Genomic DNA, 19,022 nt, shown 5'->3' with positions numbered 1-19,022 from the left:
TAGTAAATCCAGTATTTTGTTGAAATAAAAGGGCGTAGAAATGCAATTTTCTTACGGATATTGTCGGAAGATGGGTCTACGTTCTCTCAGAATATAATTTAAATAAACATGCATTCAGTTTGCGGGAAATTGTAAACGGGATGAGGCAGATAGTGACGTCGTCGCCGTTCATCTTTATCGTCGGGTGGCGGAGTGGTTAGCACTTTCGCCTCGCAGCAGGAGCAGCCAAGTTTGATCCCAGCTTGTGGCACTATTCCTTCTGCGTTGAGTTTGCAAGTTCTCTCCCCACTGGTTTAAGGGGTTTTCCCCCGAGTTCTTCAGTGTCCCCTTCCATAAATACTTGTGGAGGTTAACGGTAATAATTAGTGTAGGGAGCTGTTGGTTTGCATGGCGTGAAGGGCTTGCCACCACCCTCCTACGCATTGTAACTCGGCCACCTGAATTAATGGCTTTTAAAGTCGCTTGATTACTAAGGCCTAAGGTGGTGCCTTATTATTATTATGACGATTGATTATTATTATTATTACCGTCGCTAGGGATTTCGCTTGTTTCGTCTTACTCTAGCGCCAATTAGTTTCATTGGACATAATAAAATATGGAGTGCGACACATTTGAACTTAGCGCTAGAATGTGACCGAACAAGCGACACCCCTATTGACGGTAAGCAGAATCATTATGATGACTATTAGTAGAGTAGGAGTTATAATGACGTCCAATCTGTTCTTCTGTGTTTATTCGGTCTATAAATAAATATATCTATAATAGCGACAAAATCTATTATAAATACGGTGTATGTTTTATTTTCGAACCAATCGAACAATTATTCTTTTATAGAAAGTTACAATGGCAGGTCGGTTAAGCGAACAACAACGTTTACAGGTGATTCAGTTAAGAGAGCGAGGAGAAACATGGGCGAATATCGCAAATATAGTTGGATGTTCAAAACGAGGTGCGCAGCGGACTATGCAAAGATTTCAGGAGCATGGAACTGTAAAGGTAAACAAAAAGTTTAATTTTTTATAAACATCTTTAAACATTTAATACGTGATAATTGATATTATCGGGGGTATTCTTCAGACTTTCCTAGGAAAGTTGTGACACGCCTTCTTTCTTTCAACTTTCTTCTTGAGATTTCATTGGGCGCGAAATCACATGTCGCATTACGTCCACAGGGACCGTACAAATTTGACCCCTTCGCTCCGATTGGTTGACGTTACGTCATAGAATGACACCACGTGAGTGTGAGGCCATAATCGCCATCTATGCGACCCCAGAGGACCCAGTTCAGTTCAGTTCAGCAGCCAGACTCAGCTGGCCCGTGGTTAAGAGTTCTCATTGGCTGAAGTGGTCGTGACGTATGCCTATTGTAATTGGCTCCAGAAAATTAAAGCGGGAAATATTTCCCCAGGAAATTTGCCGTTATCTCTGACGCAATTCCGGGGGAAAAGAACTTTTAGCTTGGAAGGGGCTTCTGTCTTCGAGCGCGAAAACTAACATCATGAAAATTCGAACGGAAGTGAGTTTATCAAAAGGTCACGGTCAACCGGAAAGAGGGCTGAAGGTCACTTTAAATTTAAAAATGGCATGTGAAGCTGTGAAAAATGTCCCCCGAACGTGTGTGCTATAGTGTCGTGTATAAATTTGTAAAAATGTCGATAAAAATTATATGTAAACCGTAATTTACACGATCTGGACGTTGAAAAATTAGGTATGGAGTGAACATTTTTACGAAGAAGGTATATTTGAAGGTTTCAGGATAATGGAAGTCGCGTAGGCCTGTGACCCTTGCCTTATTTTAAACAAAACCTTTTTTGCAAGACGAGGAGGTTTAATTCTTAGACTAATTAGACAATGTACTGCGATTAGATTTCAAAAATGTGTGTTTTTGTTTGTACATAATCTTAAAGCGCAAACAAAATAACGGCACGGATAAGAATGGAAATTAATTAATACACGAAGAACTGGTATGAACTTTTTCATTATGAAAAGTATTTTTTATTATTATTATTATTATTTATTTATGTAAAGCAAGATATTTTTACAAGTACAAAATTTATCTTCAAATAATTACTTTCGACCCACTGTATATGCGTAAACGCGTGTGGGCAGCGGGGGTTGGTATCAAATACAACAATATATCAACCGTTCTGAGTACAAAATTAGTAACACAAATTACAATATTTAAGGTGAAATTACAATTAGTTTTCTAAACAATTACTAATTTCCCGATCATGGTCAATAATCCATTCATTTAATTCTTTTTTAAATCGGAAAAAAATTAACTTCTATTTTTAATCTTAAAGGTAAGTAATTAAAAAGTTTATATCCCAAGTATTTAGCCTGTTTTTGAGTTTTAGTTTTTAAAATTTTAGGGAGTGTAAAATTCATAGTATATGGAAACCTTGTGCTCCTACAACTTTAAATTAAACATTGATCATTATTTTTCAATTTGGAAACATTTGTTATGATGTTTTTAACGAATAATTGTTTCACAGTCATAACCTTAAAGGTAGAATATACAATATTGTTACACGTTTTTCCAAGTTTATTTTGGACCATAATTAATCATAGATTGTACAAGAGCATGGTAAACCATTCGCAAAAATCGCAGGTCAAGTATGTTACACAGTAATCTGAAGTTATACAAAAGGTATCTGAGGCTTTTACATAGATTATTGGTATGACTAGTCCACTTTCAATCAAAATCAATATTAATTCCAAGGTACTTAATACTTTTGAGATTTTAAATTTTTGGACAATTTGAACATAAGTTATTATTACTGATACAAATATCGTTACAATATAATATCAGATCATCAATTAATTCGTTAGGCTTACGATATCCAAAAGTGATAAACTTAGTTTTTTCCTCGTTTAAACTTAGTAAATTAGCATTTAAGACTAATATGTGCGAGCTAAACCATTTTTAGATTTATCCAAAACATCACTCCAAGTGTTGGCAGCAAAAACAAGGGCTGTGTCGTCAGCGAAGGCGGTTAAATAATCTTATACATTTGCATTACATAAATCATTAACATAAATGAGGAACAATATGGGACCCAGCACTGTACCTTGGGGTACACCACAGGCAACTGGTAAAGGCTTACTTAAACTTCGTTTATTTTAACTCTTGATTTTCTATTTTGAACATAACTTTCGAACCATTTTAAAGGCAAACCGTGAATTCCACAATTATCAAGTTTTTGTATCAATATATGGCGGCTGATGGTATCAAATGCCTTTGCCAAGTCCAAGAAAACAGCAATAACCTTTTGATTTTTATCAAGAGCTTGATGGACATAATTAGTGAAGTTATATAGGGCATCGTTAGTACTCTTATTCGACTGAAAGCCATATTGATAATTAGACAACATACTAGTTTCCTCTAGAAAATTAACAAGCCTTTGTTTCATTGCTTTCTCAAAGAGTTTTGATATATGAGTTAACAAAGAAATTGGTCTGTAATTAGATAATTTATTTTTTTCACCCGCTTTAAAGGGAATATAACCTGCAAGGCAATCTTTATGGAAGACCCCTTCAATTTTTCAAGTTTCCCTCTACAGTGGCGCCAAACTTTTTTAAAGCCAAAGGCAAGAGCGGCCAGAGCTGCAAACGTTGGTGTTCCACACCAAATACCTGAGGTTATATTCCCTTTAAATATGGGAACAACAAGTGCATTTTTTAAGACATCAGGAAAAATACCAAGCTCGAAGCTTAAAATAATTATATGAGCCAGAGGATGAACAATGTACCTACTAATTGATTTTAAAGTTCTACATTTATGCCATCACTTCCGGGAGCGGAATTTTTTAAGCCTTTTATAAGGTTGAATATTTCTATTTCCGTAACGGGATTAAGGAAAATACTTCTTTGGTTTCGAGTAACTCCAGAAAAATTAACTTTCTGATGATTCAAATCTATTATTTTCTGGGCCATTTTATCTCCTATTTTTGTAAAATATTTGTTAAAACCGTCCGCCACCGCATAATGAGGTTCATTTTTTGAATCCACTGTTTTACCCTCGATATTGATATTAAATTCATTTAACGCTTGTTTATTCTTTTTATCTGGACAGACCTTTTTAACAATATTCCAAATTTTTGCAGGATCATTATTAGCACAAACAATTTGTTCTTTGTAATAATTGCACTTTGTTAGACGTAATAGTTCAGATAATCTATGTCTATAACTGTGGTAAAACTGTGAAAGCTGTAGGTTAAACGGTTCTTTATTTAATTTCCGCTTTAAGCGGTCTCTTTTCCGGATACTTATAATTAAGCCCTTAGTAATCCAGGGTTTCAAAGGTTTAAATTTTTTGGAAGTGTTAGAATTATCAACTAAAATGTCTATTTTTTTCCTAGATAAATTAATATAAAACTGCAGCGTAGAAATATAATTATTCGTGGCGTTATCTAAATTATTTGAACTTAATACGTCACACCATGTTTCAAACATTATAACGGTAGATAATTTGTCGTAATCAATCTTATTTATTGTATTATGTTTATTACTCTGATACTCACGATGTTTTGCGTGTTTTGATTTCAAATTAGCAAGCAATGATCAGTTATATGTGTATCAAATATTAATGTTTCAGCATCATTTACTAGGAATGAATTCTTGATAATTAGAAACGCGTGAAAGAAATCCTTTAGACACCATCAAATCTATATAGTCTTCACTTACTGAGTCCGGTTTAGTATCTAAAATGTTTAAGTTAAGGTCACCCATTATCACATTACAATTATAATTATAGTGCTGTAATTCCACTTCCAAATCTTTTAAGAAATCTTCAGGGTCAGAGTTTGGTGACCTATACACGGCCAAAATTCGAGTGGCAATAGTATCCAAAGATTTATCTCTATCTTCATTGACTAAATCGATTCTAAGACAGTTATTTTAACATTTGTAATAATGGTACCAAAATGTAGAAGGTAGCTTGATGGTTTGGGTTTCATACAATGGCCTGGTCTTATTCTCTATAGAAGCAGTGTTTCTTTCAGAAAATTTTCTTCGGGGGGTTTCCCAGACATTCGGGGGTGCCGGTATCCAGTGGCGAGCGAAGCGCTCCCTGCACGCCTGGCAGTGGCGTCGGAAAAAGGAGAAGCTCCGGGGGGGCGGTAGACTTTTTCCAGGGGGGGGGCGCTTAGCCCCCCGGAGAGACGCCTGAAAGAAACACTGTATAGAAGAGGAAGAATTTTTAGAAGTGATGGTAAAAAAGCTCATCTTCTTATATTGATAATTACATATTTTCAGGCTTTTTTCTTGCAGAGTTACAAACTTACAGTCCATAATTGATACAATTGACTTTTTGCGTGTCAATATCAAATCCTCCGCAGTAAATAATAACAAATATGGATAAGAGAGGCGACTTTTTCAGCATTTTCTTTAGTGAACAATTTTTAAAAATAACCAATTGTTTTTACATTAGGAGATAATAGGCTACTGATATCGTGATTTGGTCGAAAATTGGTTCACGCATAAACTACCGATTTTACCCGTTACTGATATTTTCAAACTAATTTTATCAAAAACAAGGCAGATGGCGCCACTAAACTTGATATCGGAAAAATTCACAGATATATTGGTTATAATAGTATTGTACATTTTTAAAATCAGTATAGGTTAAATTACGATATCGGCTAACATTTATTTCTGTATTATTGCGGACAATTAAATTAATTGAACCATTAATACTATGTTGAGTTGAAATATTCTATGGTATTTTGTTCATTTTGTAACTAATTTACATATATGTTGGTGGCATTTGGTTTTGTTGGTAGAAAATTCTTAAATCTGCTAAATGTTTCAAAAACCTCTTATGTTTTGGCAATTAGGCTTAAAAATTCACAATATTGCAAAAGTATGTCTCTTTGGTAACGCAGCCCGTTGTAGTGAATCTCTTGTAAAACGTTCGCATTTGAATAGGTAGTGTCATACTTAAATAAATCTTATAGACGTAGGATACTACCAATGAATGCTTTCAAAACAATTTTACACAGAATTATTAATTATGTCACCGAAGAGAAAAGCATATTTATGAAAAGGTGATTAAGTTAGTACTAAATATATTCTAGTTTATATGACCCCGATAATACATTTACCCGCTGTTAAATCGGTAGCAATACATTTTTCAGTTTAATACTGATATTTTACGATGAATACCGTTAAGAACCTAGAAGTTAAACAATGCTTGAAAAAAAACGTAACTCTTGGATCATACCAACTTTCAAGGAAACTACGCCATCTATCCCTTATTTGAAAAAAAAATTAATATCAGTAAGCAAAATCGTATCAGTTTGAGTTTAAAAATACACTTCATATATTTTTAAAATACTAATTGACTTTTTAGATCTTCGTTGATTAAAAGCAATAAATATTATTTTTAAAGGATATTCTAATAAAAATAATTCCATATAATGTTTATGTAAATAAACAGAGTTCAGCTAGTCATTTCTAATATGATAATGCTTTATAATCACATTCTGGACGAATTGCGAAAATTTAAACAATACTTTATACTATTTTACCAATTGAACAAGCCATAAGAATTTCCAGTTAATTGAGCCTCACCATCCATAAAATATGGTAACTATCTTATTTAACTGGGAGGTATTGACACTCCTTACTCTAAAGAGCTTTTCGGTTAATTAAATTGAAGTGTCAATGAAGATTGAAACATTTATATCAATTATTCCCAAAGTAGCCCCAAGGAATTCCATTCCAATAACCTTGACATGGTTGCAACAGTCACATTAGTTGAACGAATCGAAGATACGTTTAGAGCTCTGAACTGGCAAGTTTGCACTTGCTTTATCGCTGTAAACAAGAAAAACTATTTTTGAAGAGCAGCTCTTAACAAGTTTGTGGATTACCGTCATTTTTGAAAAAAAAAATATCTTCGAAGGAGAATGAGAAGTGGTCCATCTTTGAAAATGGTGAGCTTACCCTGTAAGAAGAAAATTGGTTAGTTTTTCACATAGAGTTAGCTACCAAAAATATGGAAATCATACTTAAGCTCGATGTATAGCGTGAAATTTTCTGTTTTGATGCGTGCCAAATTTAAATAGAATCAACAACTTAATACAATTTGTTTAGTTAATGTTTTCATTCAGTGAAGTTGATATAAATGAATGCGTCATGGGTAATCACAAACCATCAAGCCATCTTTTACATTTTGGTACCATTATTACAATTGTTAAAATAAAAATACTTAAAAATGTTCCTACCAGTTCTTCGTGTTATTCCCATTCTTATCCATACCATCATTTTGTTTGCGCTTTAGGAATATGTACAGACAAAAGACCAAATTTATGGAATCTAAACGCAGTACATTGGCATGAACGAGATCTAGAAGTACTTAATTAGTCTAAGAATTAAACCTTATAACAAGTGTACTTCTCTTACTTTTGCAGATGAAACCTCTTCGGCTTGCAAAAATGGATCTTAATATGTTTAAAATAAGGCAACCTTGGGTTACAGGCCTACACTACTGCGCAACTTCCAGTAACCTGAAACCTTCAAATATACCTTCTTCGTTTAAATGAGCTCTCCATAACTAATTTTTCAACGTTCAGATCGTGTAAATTACGGTTTGCATATAATTTTTGTCGACATTTTTACAAATTTATACACGACACTAGCACACACATTCGGGGGACATTTTCCACAGCTTCACACGCCATTTTGAAATTTAAAGTAACCTTTATCACTCTTTCCGGTTCGAATTTTCATGATGTTAGTTTTCGCGCTCAAAGACAGAAGGCGCCTCCAAGATAAAAATTCTTTCCCCCCGGAATTGCGTCAGAGATAACGGCAAATTCCCGGGAGAAATCTTTCCCGCTTCAATTTTCTGGAGCCAATTACAATAGGCATACGTCACGACCACTTCAGCCATTGAGAACTCTTAACCACGGGCCAGCTGAATCTGGCTGGTGAACTGAACTGAGCTTCGTCCTTCGGGGTCGCATATATGGCGATTATTGCCTCACACTCACGTGGTCATTCTATGACGTAACGACAACCAATCGGAGCGAAGGGGTTGAATTTGTACGGTCCCTGTGGACGTAATGTGACATGTGATTTCGCGCCCAATGAAATCTCAAGAAGAAGGTTGAAAGAAAGAAGGCGTGTCACAACTTTCCTAGGAAAGTCTGAAGAATACCCCCGAATATCTCTATTTAAATACTTCTCAGAAAAATATATTTTTTAACTAAATCTTTCTTTAGGATTTACCAAGAAGTGGTCGAACCTCCATTACAAACGCACGTGAAAATAGTCTTCTTGCGAGAGCCGCAATAGCAAATAAACATCAGTCATTAAGGACGCTTAAGCAACGATGGTTGACTAACTACGGATTAAGATTGTCTATAAGTAGTGTTTGGAATAGGTTGAAAATATCTGGATTAAGAAGATACCGTTCGTTATGCAAACCCGTTCTTACCAGAGAGCAACGGCAATTACGTCTAGAAATGTGCCGCGACCTTCTTCGCTGGCCTAGGGAGCATTTGGCACGATTCATTTTATTTTCGGATGAAAAAGTAAGCTTTTTTACATTTGTATTTTTTGGAACTTATGTTATTATGTATGTTAGACTTTCCAAAGTTCTTCATCCCCGACGGTTTGGTAACGAGAAAGCGAGGATATATAACCGCTGGGAACATGTTACACAGATCCAAGACAGTGGCCGATTTTCTGTGAATGTCTGGGCATGCATTGGCGATGGTCAAGCGGGAATTTTACCTCGCGTTCAAGGAAGGTTGAAAGCTCAAAACTATATACGAATCCTAGAGGAATCGATGCTACCATCAGCAGCAACAATTTATGGAGTTGAGAATGGCGGCCGGTAAACATTATTTGCTTTATTTTCATTAAATTTCACTACTGTTTTAACAATTTTCAGAATGACCTTCATGCGTGACAATTGCCCTAGTCACAAAGCCAGAGTCATTGGACAATTTCTGGAAGAACAAGGCATAGATGTTTTAGATTGGTCGGCACACTCTCCAGACTTAAACCCTTTGGGCTTTCATGACCACAATCATCGAAAGAAGAATACCGGTGTCGCAAGAAGATTTGGAAAATATGGTTCAGCGTGCTTACGCAGACTACATAAGAAATCTAACCAATTCCTTTCGTCGACGATGGTTAAAATGTGTAAGAAGGAGGGGAGACGCCACACCGTATTAACGCCTAATATATAAAATCTGTATATGTTCAAAATAAACATTGGATGTGTTAAATATTTATATTTTTTATTCTGTCAAATGTCATGTATGATCACTAGTAAAACATAACTAAATTTCATCATCGGTGTTTAACTAAGCAATATTTGGGGAAATTTATAAAATATGACACCTTAAATTAACTTTTAAAAACTTCAATAATAAAGTTATAATAAAACGTAAATAAACTAAATTATTTAATTTTCCTTCAGAATTTTTTTCTTTAAAATCGAATAATATTGGACTTTATAAGTTTTTGAAAAATTACAGGCAAAATCCGTAAACGTTTGACTTATTTTGAAGTAAGCCAAAACAAGTGCAAGGATTTGAGAAAACAATGCGGCACAGTGATCTTTGCAAGATCACCACGACACCTAGAAGTGGAACCCAATGTGATAATTTCTGTGAAGAATTAAATAATCTCGTTACGGCAGCAAGCATTTGTTCGTAAATACCACCGTTCAAATAAAATTGTTCCCGACATGGTCAAGTTAAAAGCCAATAGTAGTGAGATAAATTCATCGCCCTAAAAACCAGTAGGACTCTAAACGTAGCTTTAAAGTGCGCAGTCGACAATCCTAGACGATTTCCGAGGATCCTATTTGTCGCTAAGATTCTATAAATTATACCAGAACCGTCCTTGTATGTCATTATTTGTTTCACCGGTTAAAACAATACAGAACTACAATTATTTTTTCAAATTGCTATATAAGCTTTAAAGCTGTAATTTTCTAACCCTTCTCGTCTAGTAAATTTTGACGATCATTTTTATAATTTACAATTGATTAAAACAAACGGCAGTTTAACGACCGGCATCTGACTTCCCACACTCAACCAGATTTGACCATACGAATCCTTCTAGTCAGCGCCGGCCCTAGCCCTTGGTCAGGGTAGAGCGAGATTGTTTTTCGATTGTTGCCACGCCGCCCCACGCCTCTCAAAGGGAATTTTGGAGCCCCTTTCCACCTGGCCGCTGTCCTGGCGCCTAGAGCAACCGCTCCACTTGCTCTACCCTAGGGCCGGCGCTGCCTCTAGTGCTTAAACTTATTGAGTCAGGCATTGCCTATACCACCGAACGTTTTTAGCAATCTGAAGAAAAGCCTCCGCTTCCTCCGCCGATCATTCTGTTTTCTCTCACAAGATAGCGACAAAGCATAGACCTTGCCTATAATTCAACGGCCTATTCTCGTTTACAAAGAATTATTGTTCTTCTCAAAATTTTGGGAGGACTTCATAGTCTTATGGTGACCCTGTCTGCCTTCTCCCATACAATTTCCACATAAAATTAATTTTAATTATATTCTGAGACAACGTAGACCCATCTTCCGACAATATCCGTAAGAAAATTGCATTTCTACGCCCTTTTATTTCAACAAAATACTGGATTTACTAAAGAATTAGCGCTATAGTTTATAGTTCCATAATAACTTGTACAAACTAAACGTATTAAATTTTATAGTGGCATAATAACTTATACAAACTAAACAATTTTATTTCAAAATTAAAATTACAGTCTAATAAATGTATAACCAGATTAAATCTCGTAGCGTTGCCAATGAACACGAAATGGTTTTATTTTTATCAAATATTCCAACACTTTTACAATATGAATCGACACCAAGGAATATGAAAATCGAATTAAAAATGTGATGAATTTCAAAATAGAGAAGTTGTTATATAGATCAGTAGACGAAAATAAGTCCAAACGTGCATATTACAGAAAACGAAAATATTCACTTTGTAGGCCTCAATTTTCTCTTTCTGAAACACTTAACACCATTTTTCTATGATTTCTAGAAATTACAATATTTTCAATAATTTGTCAAAAATACAACGCGTCAAGACTTTTTGAAGAGATTGTACCTAGCACCTCTACTGGACGTTTACCGCAAACTCATAAACGGAAACAACTCTCACCATTAAGAATTCACCGACCGAGGAAAAGAAAGGCGAGGACAAATACAGTTGATTCCCAATCGGAACAACGTAGTAATGATCCTTGTTTACTAGAGACTAGCAACCTTACAGATCCTTTTTGGATCGCCTGTGACCAGTGTGATCAATGGCACCACATCTTTTGCATTGGAATGGAAGAAAAAATGCATAGCAAATGACAAATTTACCTGTGGTAAGTGAAGTAACTTAGACTTCATATTTGTTCTTTCTAGAATGGCTGACAACCGAGGGGTAAGACAGTCTCAGATAATCTGTACACCGAGTTCGTGCATTTAGCACTGTTAAAGGTACGGCAGTGTACACCGAGTTCGCAGAGTGTCTTACCCCTCGCTGACAACCAAACTAAATCACCAAAGCAGGAGACTGGAACTTGTAAAACTCGGGACAAGCAGCCCCCAGGAAAAAGGTACTAGACTTCGAGACCAGGAAAGAACCCTGCTTTTCAGTCTCAAGTCGAGTCCCAAAGCAAAAAACCAGACGACCAAGCTGTAATTATCAAACACAAACACGACCCGCCGATGATCATTGCCCATAGGATCTTCCAGGGGGCCAGAGAGAAACCGATTTGTACGGTCTTTGATGAAAGCGGCAGACACCGTAATGCTACCTATACAGAAGAGGAATTGAACCCTCAATGGTAGTACACCAAAAAGCACATCCTAGACAACCGAAGATACAATCCCGTAATAGACTGGTCCTTGTCTACAAAACCGCCGGACTCCCTAACAACAGAAGCTAAACAGCAGCAAGCCATCGCCTTGGCGAAAAAAATATTTATTCAAATTTACCCGCAGTGAAGGATGGTCAAACGGTCATTGATTTCGACTGTCCGCTACCTGAAGGGGTTATGCTCACGGAGACGTGGAGGAATTTTCTACAGCCTCATTACGGGTCTACAATCCAGATGATAACAGTCAAAAAACAAAAGGGTGATTGTATAAAGGTCTTTGGTGACAATGACTCTGATAACTCCCTGCATTCTCAGGATTTGCAAATCGAAATCGTCCCAACTAAACACAGGTCGCAAACTATATATACCCCCAACACTTATTTCTTCAACCCTCGGAGAAAGGAAGGCAACACAAGTACCGCGGAAACCCTTCCCTCTGGCTTCTTTTCCTTCATTTTTGCTGCCAACGTATATGACACCAATCAGCGCTATAGCTCGAGGGCGTTTTCTTGCTGGCCTGAGGACTCCCTTGCCTCAGACAGTAGATGAAACATCCGCCCGGACTCCCGCCATCTCCGTTCCCCGAGGCCTAGGACGATCACTATCGACTGGACCGACGTATCCCTCTCGTCAGCCAGAGACAAGCCCCGATTCAAAGCCCATCGTTCGTGGAAGAGGACCCTTAATGAAAACAGCCCAGACCAAGCCAAACAAAAACCAAAGTCAACCTGATTTACCCATGCCACCAAACTCAAGGCAGCGTAACCTCTCCACCGTGGAAGAATCTATGATGGCCACCATCCAACTAGCAGGACCACCACTTCCAACGCTGCCTTCTGTTCCTAAAATAAATCATCACAATTTATTTCTTATCCCAGACAATCCCTGGACTTGAAAACAACTCAAACGACCACACTGACATCATTATCCTTAGCACAGATGACAACGTGGACGACGACCTCGAGCTAAGTTCTCTGGTTATATCCGAAGACGCCCATAGTAGCAACCCAGAAATTGTTGACCCAGATGATGTCATCAACTACCAGCTTAAAGACCTAAGCCAATAGACAAATCTTTATTGGATTTCCCCAACAAACTCAAGGAATGTCAAAAACAAGATGGATGTTCAACACAGACCCTTAGGTATTGGGAATGCCACAATTCCCATCGCGACGATCCTCGTTATGCTGCAGCTTAAAATGTCAAGAACACGGACATCTCATAGCCGAGTGTGGACCGTCCAAGTCGATGGCAGACGTCAATGGTAAACCTTGTAAAACCACCCAAACCATCAATGCCAAGGATCTCAGATACAAATCAATTCCTTCGCCAATACTAAGGGTAAGAAGAAACCTTCTAAAAATTAGAAACCAGTAAACGACAATCAGTAAAAGTGCAAAAAAAAATTGTTTTTACTTGTGTATTAGCCCAATAATCGTTTTGTTTTTTTGTTTAAATTCGGGACGAACTTTTAAAAAGCGGGGGTTATATAACGAAATCTTATTAAAGTTTTGGAAAAGAATTTCATAAACCTTTTCTATTTTTCTCATAATTGTTAACCTTTTTTTTTCTATACCATAGTACTAATTCATATTGCCGCGCAAAATATAACAAGATGGAACAGTGTCGCCCTCTAGTATTAAAAAATTGAATATGTTAACCGCGACGCGATAAAGTTCAATCCCTGTCATACCGAGTTTTATTTTTTAGTACTTTTTCGTTAGTCAGACTATAGTTAAAAAACCAAGTCATTCTACTCTAAAAGGCTAGAGCATTTCGAAAATACCATCATTTTACGAGTCTCGGTGCGTAAGACGAATCTCTGAAGGACGGGCTCCTGGTGTCGCGGAAGTGATGGGATAACTTCGTATCAATATCAAGTTTCAATTTTTGGTTTAATAATTCGGTCGTCGGTCGAACGAAGTTTCAAGGTTTAAATAGGTGATTCTAGAAAGTTCGAAAAGGATTCTGGGTAAACGTCCCCTTTTCAGTTTATTCTAAATCAGTTCAGTTCTACTCTCTTCGGATCCTTAATCAGGGATTCTCCCTGCGCAAACGAACCAAAGAAATTTCTGCTTTTGGCCTTTTGCTTTCAATTCTAGTGTCGATTAGGATAAACTTTAAACCTTAAAGTGTACTTATAATTATTGTTGTACTAAAAGTGTAAAAACTAACTTCAGGTATGCTATATTTTGAAATCTATATAAATTTGCTAGGTTTACTATAATTGGTTGAGAATTTTTATACAGTTTCAGTTAACCCTTGGCTATATTCAAGCCTGATTACCGTTACGATTTGAAAAAAAAAAATCATGGGTGGACGACGATGTTGCATCTCAGGGTGTAAAACTGCAGCAATCAAGAATCCTAAAGTGACATTTAGTCCTTTTCCAAAAAACCCCACTCTACGTAACGAATGGATACAGGGCTATTGAGAGTAACCTATCAGATTATTTATATAAAATTATCGGAGCAAAGACCAAGGAGTACACCTATGAGGAAACCATTTGGTCTGAAGTATCAACTTATTATGTGGCTATCATTTTAATAATTCTGGTAGAAAAGGCTACGATAACAAGATACCACGGTATTTTAATAAACTGTATGACGGAGTTATACCAATCCCATCTCATGAGATTGAAATATCCGAAGAAACTGAAACTAGTCTCGTTCCACTGATAGATTTTGGTCAGCAACTGCTATAAAGATATGATGCAGCATTTACCCTTCCACTACAAAATGCATATGGTATTTTTATTTAACCCACTTCTTTTTTTAAATCATATATATATCAGTGGCAGCGATCTCATGGAGGCGGCGGGGCCGAAGCCCCCATTGGGGAAAATCAATAGGGGCTTGGCCCCCATTCGTAAAACCGCCGATGTTAAAGGCCGTTTACTTTTAAGCATTGGTGACGACGTCAGGCTGACGTCCAACAGCCATCAAACTAGTGACAATGACTGGTCAAAATGTAACAGTCGGTCAATACACATTTTTTAGTCGCGATGATTGTACCTTCTGACTAAATAATGACTCCTTTTACTATTTACTTTAACTGAAACCAATAGTTAGATTGCGATATGCTCATGGCTATTTATTTATGACAAAAACAATTGCTCAATAAGCATAAGGTGGGCTTTTGTTTGAGCATCGTTACAGAAAGACGCAAAAAAACCAGACCGATATAAAATAAAAATAATGACGAAAGGAGATGGGATTTTGAGAATGCTAAAAAAAATAAATAAAGGGAGAGACGAAAACCAATGAGTAAATTAGGAAATAGAGGTAAAGAATCAAGTAACGCGAGAGGAATCTTTAAAATGAAAAAAGGCAGAGACATGGCGGCGAAACGTGTGGCGATTGGGGATCATTAACAACACTACAGGAAAAATTATTTAGACGCTGAGCGGTACGAACTCGGAGCTTGGAGAGTTTGAGTGAATGGCCCCGAGTTTGGGAGGAACTAAGAGAGAAGAAATCGTCAGAATTTAGCGTTAAGTTATTATAGAAACCATCGTGAAGAAAACAGAGAGCATTAATACGGTGTCGAAGATGTACCGGATCGATGCGAAGGTACTGCAAGCGAGAGGGGCAGGGAGAGACGAAATTTTGTGTGGAAGCTTAGCGAAGGCATTTTGAGTTTTTTGGAGAGCAAGGATATCCGATTGGAGACGAAGGCTCCACATTGGGGAACAGAAATACAAGTGGGGAAGAATTAGGGAATTATATAGGGTACGAATTAGCCTAGGAGAGCGGAAGAAATTATTGCGATGGACAGCACCAGTAATAGAGCGAATTTTCTGAGAAATTTTGTTAGCGTGACTCGAGAATTTCAGAGAAGGATCCACAATAATGGCTTAATCGCGTTCAGAGAGAGTGGTGTTAATTGGGGCATCCCTAATAAAATATGTGTGATTGAGCGCATAACGAAAAACATCAGGGAGGGAGTTAATTAAGACGTTAAACAGAAGGGCACCAAGGACAGAAGCCTGGGGGACACCGAAATGGACATCAGCCCAATCAGAGACTTCACCGTGAACCACAACACGCTGTTAACGAGAAGAAAGGAAATCTGCGAGCCAATCAAGCGCATCACCCCAAACACCGGCGTCTTGAAGGGTGGAAAGAAAAGCGGCGTGGGGGAGGGAGTCGAACGCCTTTCTAAAATCCAGAAGAATTACGTCGACGGCAAAGCCCTGATCAAGCCAACTTGACCAACGGTTAGAAGCAGACGGGAGGTTAGGTCGAATTACTGAAAAACATTGAGGAAGAGAGGAAGCTAAGCAGCTGTTCAAAAGCCATGGTTTCAGACAATTTAGAAACCTGGTTTAAAACGCAAATGGGGAAAAAGTTAGATGGAAGAACGCGGGGACCCTTTTTGTGAATTGGCGTAACATTTGCCTCCTTCCAAGAAGGAAGCAATGAACAATTCTAGAAAGAGAACGAAATAAGAAGGTGAAGGGGGAAAACAAGCGAAGGGGCACAATTGCGTAATAAGAATGGATGAATACCGTCGGAGCCCGGATACTTGTCAATTTTTAGTTTCCCAAGTAGACGACTATAGCTGATCAGCTGGCGTACAGGTAAATTTGTCAAAAGTAGAGAGAGAGACAGCGCAAGAGGGAGACGGGACCAAGGGCAGAGGTTGAATAGCAGAGGCAAAATACTGATTATAAACATTGGCGGCCTCCAAGGAAGAAGTCGTAGAGGAGCCACCAGATTTTTTAATTTCAATTATTTTATGGCGAGAAACGCGAAATCGATTGACGTGAGAATAGAAAGCTTTAGGGTTGACCTTTACAAGACTGGAAAGAGCTGTCTTAGATTTTCTCCTCAAATTACGCGAGTGATTAGTGTGGCCGTTAGGAGCCTTACGATAAGAGGCAACATGTCCAGAGATAACTGACTGGGAAGCGTGTCGTTTATTAAATTGATTTAGGCGACACCAGGCTATAGATTTAGCTTTTCTGCTTAAGGCAGAGCGGCGGTTAGAGGTACTATTACGATGCTTCGGCTTGCTAAATGGGATAAAGGACGAAATCCCGGCAGTTAAGAGGGTATGAAAGGCAACCCAAGAGTCAGCGAGGGCGTCACGGGAAAGCGTCCGAGAATTATCAATACGACTTCTTCCTTGGAGGCCGCCAATGTTTATTATCAGTATTTTGCCTCTGCTATTCAACCTCTGCCCTTGGTCCCGTCTCCATCTTGCGCTGCCTCTCTCTCTACTTTTGACAAATTTACCTGTACGCCAGCTGATCAGCTATAGTCGTCTACTTGGGAAACTAAAAATAGACAAGTATCCGGGCTCCGACGGTATTCATCCACTCTTATTACGCAATTGTGCCCCTTCCCTTGTTTTCCCCCTTTACCTTCTTATTTCGTTCTCTTTCTCGAATTGTTCATTGCCTCCTCACGACAATTCACAAAGGCATGCATTTAATAGGCCCCTTAATAATTTAATTTTTATACCCTTTTTTAATAACAAAAGACCTTCATTGATTTGTACCTTTTTTTTAAAAATTAAACCCCCTAAAAAATCATTTACGACCCTTTATCTATTTTGTCGTTACTTAAAATAAAGTAACTACCAGTAAGAAACAGCAAGACGATTTTTTGAACATTTATTGAACTATTAATGCTTTTTTCGACATGGTCGGTCTACCGCGTTTTCGTTTTTGGCCAATCGGCACAGTTTTCACTTCGTCAGGAGCGGCAGTTAATTTTTGATGTAACGCTATTCCAAAGATATGTTTGCATTTATACTGTTTTAGATACGTAGGGCATGTACACATAGCAGAACGCCAGTTATCGGAATCCATAGTCACAACCCATAATCTAGTTTAAAACTTTTTAAACGTATTAAATACTCCTTGAGATTTTGTAAATGTAAAATGGGTGAACCTAACAAGAGAATGACTTATAAATAAAAATATATTCAAAAAGTTTACTAACCAATTTTTTTTCCGAATCTGGTGCAAGTAATTTGGTACTTGTGATGACTTAGGTTCTTTAAACCCTTGGTCACGTAACGCTTTTAGGATTAATTTTGGCTTGTCTATTTGAAGACTAACAAGTCTCGTGATTTCCAACTTTATGTCTTCATTTAAACCCCTTGTTTTAGTGTTGTGGATGTGACTGTCAGTTGTCTTGAACATAAAAACTGCATCGTCATCAGGAGATAGTTGCAAGTATCAAATCCTCTCCCGATTGTCCGTGTCTTCAATCTAACCTTAACGCTGTTGTTCTCTTGGCTGACTCGAAGGGGTTATATTTTAACACCGACAAATGCTCCGTCTTACACTTAGGAAGGAATAACCCCAATCACACATATTTTATTAGGGATGCCCCAATTAACACCACTCTCTCTGAACGTGATTTAGGCATTATTGTGGATCCTTCTCTGAAATTCTCGAGTCACGCTAACAAAATTTCTCAGAAAATTCGCTCTATTACTGGTGTTGTCCGTCGCAATATTTTATTCCGCTCTCCTAGGCTAATTCTTCCCCACTTGTATTTCTGTTCCCCAATCTGGAGCCTTCGTCTCCAATCGGATATCCTTGCTCTCCAAAAAAACTCAAAATGCCTTCGCTAAGCTTCCACACAAAATTTCGTCTCTCCCTGCCCCTCTCGCTTGCAGTACCTTCGCATCGATCCGGTACATCTTCGACACCGTATTAATGCTCTCTGTTTTCTTCACGATGGTTTCTATAATAACTTAACGCTAAATTCTGACGATTTCTTCTCTCTTAGTTCCTCCCAAACTCGGGGCCATTCACTCAAACTCTCCGAGTTCTTACCGCTCAGCGTCTAAATCATTTTTCCTGTAGTGTTGTTAATGACTGGAATTCCCTTCCCCAAGAGATTGTTTCTATCCCCAATCGCCACACGTTTCGCCGCCATGTCTCTGCCTTTTTTCATTTTAAAGATTTCTCTCGCGTTACTTGATTCTAAACCGCAATTTCCTAATTTACTCATTGGTTTTCGTCTCTCCCTTTATTTATTTTTTTTTAGCATTCTCAAAATCCCATGTCTTTTCGTCATTATTTTATTTTATATCGGTCCGTTTTTTTTGCGTCTTTCTGTAACGATGCTCAAACAAAAGCCCACCTGAGGCTTATTGAGCAATTGTTTTTGTCATAAATAAATAGCCATGAGCATATCGCAATCTAACTA

Source organism: Leiobunum rupestre, chromosome 8 (genome assembly GCF_980474605.1).
Source record: "Leiobunum rupestre chromosome 8, qqLeiRupe1.1.hap1, whole genome shotgun sequence".
Lineage (NCBI taxonomy): Eukaryota > Metazoa > Arthropoda > Arachnida > Opiliones > Sclerosomatidae > Leiobunum > Leiobunum rupestre.
This window is presented reverse-complemented; position numbering follows the sequence as displayed.